Consider the following 7,789-nt stretch of genomic DNA (forward strand, 5'->3'; position numbering starts at 1 on the left):
GTAGGAAAGCAGAGATTCAGAAGGAACACAGCACCTCCAAACACTTGTCTGAAATTCCCGCCATTGAATTACATGGGTAACTCTATCCTATTTTATTCCTTCGCGTATACTATAATTTCTTAATATAGTTGAATCTGCCTGACTGGGATTTACAAGATGACCATAGCTTGCTTCATACCAACAATCTCTGTGGGATCGACCCTTACTCAAGTAAGGTATTACTTGGACGACCCAGTACACTTGCTGGTTAGTTGTGCGGAGTTGTGACAAAGTGTGATTCATGTCTAAGAGCACCAAGTCTTTGGAGCCATTGTTGATGATCACAATTTCGTCCACCAAGTTTTTGGCGCCGTTGCCGGGGATTGTTCGAGTATGGACAACTAACGGTTCATCTTGTTGCTCAGATTAGGTAATTTTCTTTTTATTTTCTTTTCAAAAAAGTTTTCAAAAATCTTTCAAAAATTTGTCTTTATTTTCGTTTTTCTAAAGAATATTTTCAAAAAAATAATAAAAATCCAAAAAAATTCATAAAACCATAAAAACCAAAAATATTGTGTTTCTTGTTTGAGTTTTGAGTCAATTTTTAAGTTTGGTGTCAATTGCATGCTTTAAAAAATTTTTCTTGCATTTTTCGAAAATTCATGCATTCATGGTGTTCTTCATGATCTTCAAGTTGTTCTTGGTAAGCGTTCTTGTTTGATCTTGATGTTTTCTTGTTTTGTATCTTTTGTCGTTTTTCATGTGCATTTTTGCATTCATATTGTCCAAGCATCAAAGATTTCTAAGTTTGGTGTCTTGCATGTTTTCTTTGCATAAAATTTTTTTCAAAAATATGTTCTTGATGTTCATCATGATCTTCAAAGTGTTCTTGGTGTTCATCTTGACATTCATAGTGTTCTTGCATGCATAATGTGTTTTGATTCATAATTTTCATGTTGTGAGTCAATTTTTATGTTTTTCTCTCTCATCATTTAAAAAATTCAAAAATAAAAAAATATCTTTTCCTTTTTTCTCACAAAAATTCGAAATTTTGGGTTGACTTGGTCAAAAATTTTTAAAATAAGTTGTTTTCTTATTAGTCAAGTCAAAATTTCAAATTTTAAAAAATCTTATCTTTTCAAAACTTTTTCAAATATCAAATCTTTTTCATTTTTTTTATTTATTATTGAAAATTTAAAAAAATATTTTTCAAAAATCTTTTTCTTAATATTATTTCATGATTTTCGAAAATTACACTAACAATTAATGTGATTGATTCAAAATTTTGAAGTTTGTTACTTTCTTGTTAAGAAGGGTTCAATCTTTAAATCCTAGAATCATATCTTTTAGTTTCTTGTTAGTCAAGTAATTAATTTTAATTTTTAAAATTAAATCTATCTTATCTTATCTTTTATATCATATCTTTTTCAAAATTTTATCTTTTTCAAAAATTTGATTTTAAAATATCTTATCTAACTTCTTATCTTCTTATCTTTTCAAATTTGATTTTAATATCTCTTCCAACTAATTATTTGACTTTTTGTTTGTTTTTTATCTTTTTCAAAATCACCTAACTACTATTCCCTCTCTACTTTTCGAAAATATCTCATCCCTTTTTCAAAATTCTTTTTAATTAACTAATTGTTTTAAATTTTAATTTTAATTCTATCTCATCTTTAATTTTCGAAAATCATTAACTCCTTTTCAAAGTTAATTTTTGAATTCTCTCTCTCATCTTCTTCTATTTATTTATTCATTTACTAACACTTCTCTTCACCTCTCTTCATCTCCAATCACTGCCTCTATCCTTACCCTTGTATTTGGATCTTCCTTTCTTTATTCTTTTCTTCTTCTACTAATAATAAGGATCCTCTTTACTGTGACATAGAGAATTCCTCTTCTTTTCTTGTTCTCTTCTCTTTCATATGAGGAGGAACAAGAAAAAAAACACTCTTGTTGAAGCTGATCCTGAACCTGAAAGGACTCTGAAGAGGAAACTAAGAGAAGCTAAATTACAACAATCCAGAGGTAACATTTCTGAAATTTTCGAACAAGAGAAGGAGATGGCAGCCAAACCCAACAACAATAATGCAAGAAGGATGCTTGGTGATTTTACTAAACCCACGTCCAAGTTTGATGGAAGAAGCATCTCAATTCCTGCCATTGGAGCAAACAATTTTGAGCTGAAACCTCAATTAGTTGCTTTAATGCAACAGAACTGCAAGTTTCATGTACTTTCATCTGAAGATCCTTACCAGTTTTTAATCGAGTTCTTGTAGATTTGTGACATTGTTAAGACGAATGGAGTAGATCCTGAAGTCTACAGGCTCATGCTTTTCCCTTTTATTGTAAGAGACAGAGCTAGAACATGGTTGGACTCACAACCTAAAGATAGCCTGGACTCCTGGGATAAGCTGGTCATGGCCTTCTTGGTTAAATTCTTTCCTCCTCAAAAGCTGAGCAAGCTTAGAGTGGATGTTCAGACCTTCAAGCAAAAAGATGGTGAATCCCTCTATGAAGCTTGGGAAAGATACAAGCAGATGACCAAAAAGTGTCCTTCTGACATATTTTCAGAATGGACCATATTAGATATATTTTATTATGGTCTATCTGAGTTTTCCAAAATGTCATTGGACCATTCTGCAGGTGGATCCATTCACCTAAAGAAAACGCCTATAGAAGCTCAAGAACTTATTGACATGGTTGCAAATAACCAATTCATGTACACTTCTGAGAGGAATTCCGTGAATAATGGGACGCCTCAGAGGAAGGGAGTTCTTGAAATTGATGCTCTGAATGCCATATTGGCTCAGAACAAAGTGTTGACTCAGCAAGTCAACATGATTTCTCAAAGTCTGAATGGATGGCAAAATGCATCCAACAGTACTAAAGAGGCATCTTCTGAAGAAGAAGCTTATGATCCTGAGAACCCTGCAATGGCAGAGGTAAATTACATGGGTGAACCTTATGGAAACACCTATAATTCATCATGGAGAAATCATCCAAATTTCTCATGGAAGGATCAACAAAAGCCTCAACAAGGCTTTAATAATGGTGGAAGAAACAGGTTTAGCAATCGCAAGCCTTTTCCATCATCTTCTCAGCAACAGATAGAGAATTCTGAGCAGAGCTCCTCTAATTTAGCAAATATGGTCTCTGATCTGTCTAAGGCCATTTTAAGTTTCATGAGTGAAACAAGGTCCTCCATCAGAAATTTGGAGGCACAAGTGGGCCAGCTGAGTAAGAAAGTAACTAAAACTCCTCCTAGTACTCTCCCAAGCAATACAGAAGAGAATCCAAAGAGAGAGTGCAAGGCCATTGATATAGTCAATATGGCCGAATGCAGAGAGGGAGGAAAGGATGAAAATCCTAGTGAGGAAGACCTCCTGGGACGTCCCCTGAGCAAGAAGGAGTCCCCTATTGAGGACCTAAAGGAATCTGAGGCTCATATAGAGACCATAGAGATTCCATTAAACCTCCTTCTGCCATTCATGAGCTCTGAAGACTATTCTTCCTCTGAAGAGGATGAAGATGTAACTGGAGAGCAAGTTGCTCAATATTTAGGAGCTATCATGAAGCTGAATGCCAAGTTGTTTGGTAATGAGGCTTAGGAAGGTGAACCTCCCTTGCTCATTAGTGAACTAGATACATGGGTTCAGCAAACTGATGAGCGGATAATTTGTACGCTTTTTGGCATTATTTTTAGTATGTTTTTAGTATGATCTAGTTAGTTTTAGTATATTTTTATTAGTTTTTAGTTAAAATTCACTTTTCTGGACTTTACTATGAGTTTGTGTGTTTTTTTGTGATTTCATGTATTTTCTGGCTGAAATTGAGGGACTTGAGCAAAAATCTGATTCAGAGACTAAAAAGGACTGCAGATGCTGTTGGATTCTGACCTCCCTGCACTCGAAGTAGATTTTCCGGAGCTACAGAAGCCCAATTGGCGCGCTCTCAACGGCGTTGGAAAGTAGACATCCTGGGCTTTCCAGCAATATATGATAGTCCATACTTTGCCCAAGATTTGATGGCCCAAACAGGCGTTCAAAGTCACCATCAGAATTCCCAGCGTTAAACGCCGGAACTGGCACAAGGATGGGAGTTAAACGCCCAAACTGGCACAAAAGCTGGCGTTTAACTCCAAGAAAAGTCTCTACACGAAAATGCTTCAATTCTCAGCCCAAGCACACACCAAGTGGGCCCGGAAGTGGATTTTTATGTCATTTACTCATTTCTGTAAACCCTAGGCTACTAGTTCTCTATAAGTAGGACCTTTTACTATTGTATTTTCATCTTTGGACATCTAGTTCTTAGATCATCTTGGTAGCTACCTTTGTTCTTATGCTATCTTAGATCATTGGGAGGCTGGCCTCACGGCCATGCCTAGACCTTGTTCTTATGTATTTTCACCGGTGGAGTTTTTACACACCATAGATTAAGGTGTGGAGCTCTGCTGTACCTCGAGTATTAATGCAATTACTATTGTTCTTCTATTCAATTCCGCTTGTTCTTGTTATAAGATATCACTTGTCCTTCAACTTGATGAATGTGATGATCCGTGACACTCATCATCATTCTCACCTATGAACGTGTGCCTGACAACCACCTCCGTTCTACCTTAGATTGGGTGGATATCTCTTGGATTCTTTAACCGGAATCTTCGTGGTATAAGCTAGAACTGATGGCGGCATTCAAGAGAATCCAGAAGGTCTAAACCTTGTCTGTGGTATTCTGAGTAGGATTCAATGATTGAATGACTGTGACGAGCTTCAAACTCCTGAAGGCTGGGCGTTAGTGACAGACGCAAAAGAATCACTGGATTCTATTCCGACCTGATTGAGAACCGACAGATGAATAGCCGTGCTGTGACAGGGTGCGTTGAACATTTTCACTGAGAGGATGGGAGGTAGCCACTGACAACGATGAAACCCTTGCATACAGCTTGCCATGGATAGGAGTAAGAAGGATTGGATGAAGACAGTAGGAAAGCATAGAGACGGAAGGAACACATCATCTCCATACGCTTATCTGAAATTCCCACCAATGAATTGCATAAGTATCTCTATCTTTATCTTTATGTTTTATTCATCATCCATAACCATTTGAGTTTGCCTGACTAAGATTTACAAGGTGACCATAGCTTGCTTCATACCAACAATCTCTATGGGATCGACCCTTACTCGCGTAAGGTTTATTACTTGGACGACCCAGTACACTTGCTGGTTAGTTGTGCGAAGTTGTGTTTATGCCATGGTATTGAACACCAAGTCTTTGGGTTCATCACCAGGGATTATTTGAGTTGTGAAAAGTATTGATCACAATTTCGTTCATCAAGTTTTTGGCGCCGTTGCCGGGGATTGTTCGAGTATGGACAACTGACGGTTCATCTTGTTGCTTAGATTAGGTATTTTTCTTCAGAGTTCTTAAGAATGAATTCTAGAGTTTCATGATGATCTGTTGAAGTCTGGCTGGCTGTGAAGCCATGTCTAATTTTATTGGACCGAAGTTTCAACTTATCATCACAAGAGCATGTTGATTTCTATCAATCTTGCTGTTGGAGCAGTGATCTGCTAAGGCTTGGCTGTCCATTGGCCATGTCTAGTGTTTTGGACCGAAGCTTTCTTTGAAAGCTTGGCTGGCTATGAAGCCATGTCTAATTCCTGGACCGGAGTCTTAGACTAAACATTGCATGATTCCTGGAATTCTCACTAAGAATTTTGATACCTTTATTTTCTTTTCCACTTAATTTTCGAAAAAGCACAAAAAAATTACAAAATCATAAAATCCAAAAAATTTCTTGTTTGGGTCTAGAGTCTCATTTTAAGTTTAGTGTCAATTGCATGTTTCTGTTCTTCTTGCACTCATGCATGTGTCTTCATTAATCTTCAAGTTGTTCTTGATAATTTCATTGCTCTGATCTTTGAATTCTATTGACTTGAGTGTTTATGTGTCTCATATGCATTCTCATTTTGTTAGTGTCAGTAGTATACAAACTACTAAGTTTGGTGTCTTGCATGCATTGTTATTTGATTCTAGTTGTAGTTTGATTTTTCCTCATTATTAAAAATCCAAAAATATTTTTAATTTGTGTCTTTTCAAGTCAATAATACAGAGAATTGAAGATTCAGAACATACAGCAGAAGAATTATACAGAAAAAGCTGGGCGTTCAAAACGCCCAGTGAAGAAGGGCAAACTGGCGTTTAAACGCCAGCCAGGGTGCCTGGCTGGGCGTTTAACGCCCAAAAGGGTAGTAGTTTGGGTGTTAAACGCCAGAATGTGCACCATTCTGGCGTTTAACGCCAGGATGGCACAAGAGAGAAGATTTTGTTTTCAAATCAAATTTTTTTAAGTTTTCAAAATCTTTTCAATCAAATCTTTTTCAAAATCAATTTCTTTCTATTTTCAAAAATACTTGCTATCAATTAATGATTTGATTCAACATTTCAAGTATGTTGCCTTTTTTGTTGAGAAAGGTTTAATTTTTGAATCATATCTTTTCTTGTTAGCCAAGTTATTAATTTTTAAAATCAAATCTTTTTAAAAATATTTTTCAAATCATATATTCTCAATCACATTTTTTTAAAACCAATCATATCTTCTTAACCACATATTTTTCAAAATAGTTTTCAATCAAATCTTTTTGATTTCAAATTTCAAAATCTTTTTCAAAAATCACTTTACTTCTTTCTCAATCATGGTTTTCGAAAATCAATTAAAGTTTTTCAAAATGTTTTTAAAATCTTTTTTAAATTATTTTCGAAAATTTCTTCCCCTCTTCTCACATCCTTCTATTTATGGACTAACACTATTCCTTAATGCACAATTCGAACTCCATCTTCTTTGATAAGTTCAAATTTTCTACTTCTGCCTTCTATTTTTCTTTTCCTCTGACACCTCAAGGAATCTCTATACTGTGACATAGAGGATTCCATATTTTCTTGTTCTCTTCTCTTTCATATGAGCAGGAGCAAAGATAAGAGCATTCTTGTTGAGGCTGATCCTGAACCTGAAAGGACCTTAAAGCGAAAGCTAAGAGAAGCTAAGGCACAATTCTCTGTAGAGGACCTAACAGAAATCTTCAAAGAAGAAGACCCCATGGCAGCCGAAAACAACAACAATGCCAACAATGCAAGGAAGGTGCTGGGTGACTTCACTGCACCTACTCCCGACTTCTATGGGAGAAGCATCTCTATCCCTGCCATTGGAGCAAACAACTTTGAGCTTAAGCCTCAATTAGTTTCTCTAATGCAACAGAATTGCAAATTCCATGGACTTCCATTGGAAGATCCTCATCAGTTTTTAGCTGAATTCTTGCAAATCTGTGACACTGTCAAGACTAATGGGGTTGACCCTGAGGCCTACAGACTTATGCTATTCCCTTTTGCTGTAAGAGACAGAGCTAGAATATGGTTGGACTCACAACCTAAAGAAAGTCTGAACTCTTGGGAAAAGCTAGTCAATGCCTTCTTGGCGAAGTTCTTTCCACCTCAAAAATTGAGTAAGCTTAGAGTGGAAGTCCAAACCTTCAGACAGAAGGAAGGAGAATCCCTCTATGAAGCTTGGGAAAGATACAAACAATTAATCAGAAAGTGTCCCTCTGATATGCTTTCTGAATGGAGCATCATAGGTATTTTCTATGATGGTCTATCTGAACTGTCCAAGATGTCTTTGGATAGCTCTGCTGGAGGATCTCTTCATCTGAAGAAGAAGCCTACAGAAGCTCAAGAGCTAATTGAAATGGTTGCAAATAACCAATTCATGTACACTTCTGAAAGGAATCCTGTGAACAATGGGACTAATCAGAAGAAA

The 7,789-nt window shown here is 36.2% G+C and overlaps 2 non-coding genes across 2 annotated transcripts; both read right to left on the reverse strand.

Moving 5' to 3' along the window:
* Window positions 1–2,441: 2,441 nt before the first annotated feature.
* On the reverse strand, window positions 2,442–2,545 carry LOC112793363 (small nucleolar RNA R71). The gene has a single exon (XR_003198059.1). It is a non-coding gene; the product is annotated as a small nucleolar RNA R71 (small nucleolar RNA).
* A 4,935-nt stretch (window positions 2,546–7,480) lies between these two features.
* Window positions 7,481–7,588, reverse strand: LOC112793138 (small nucleolar RNA R71). Its single transcript, XR_003197846.1, has one exon. It is a non-coding gene; the product is annotated as a small nucleolar RNA R71 (small nucleolar RNA).
* Window positions 7,589–7,789: the final 201 nt, after the last annotated feature.

Source organism: Arachis hypogaea, chromosome 3 (genome assembly GCF_003086295.3).
Source record: "Arachis hypogaea cultivar Tifrunner chromosome 3, arahy.Tifrunner.gnm2.J5K5, whole genome shotgun sequence".
In the NCBI taxonomy this organism is placed as follows: Eukaryota; Viridiplantae; Streptophyta; class Magnoliopsida; order Fabales; family Fabaceae; genus Arachis; species Arachis hypogaea.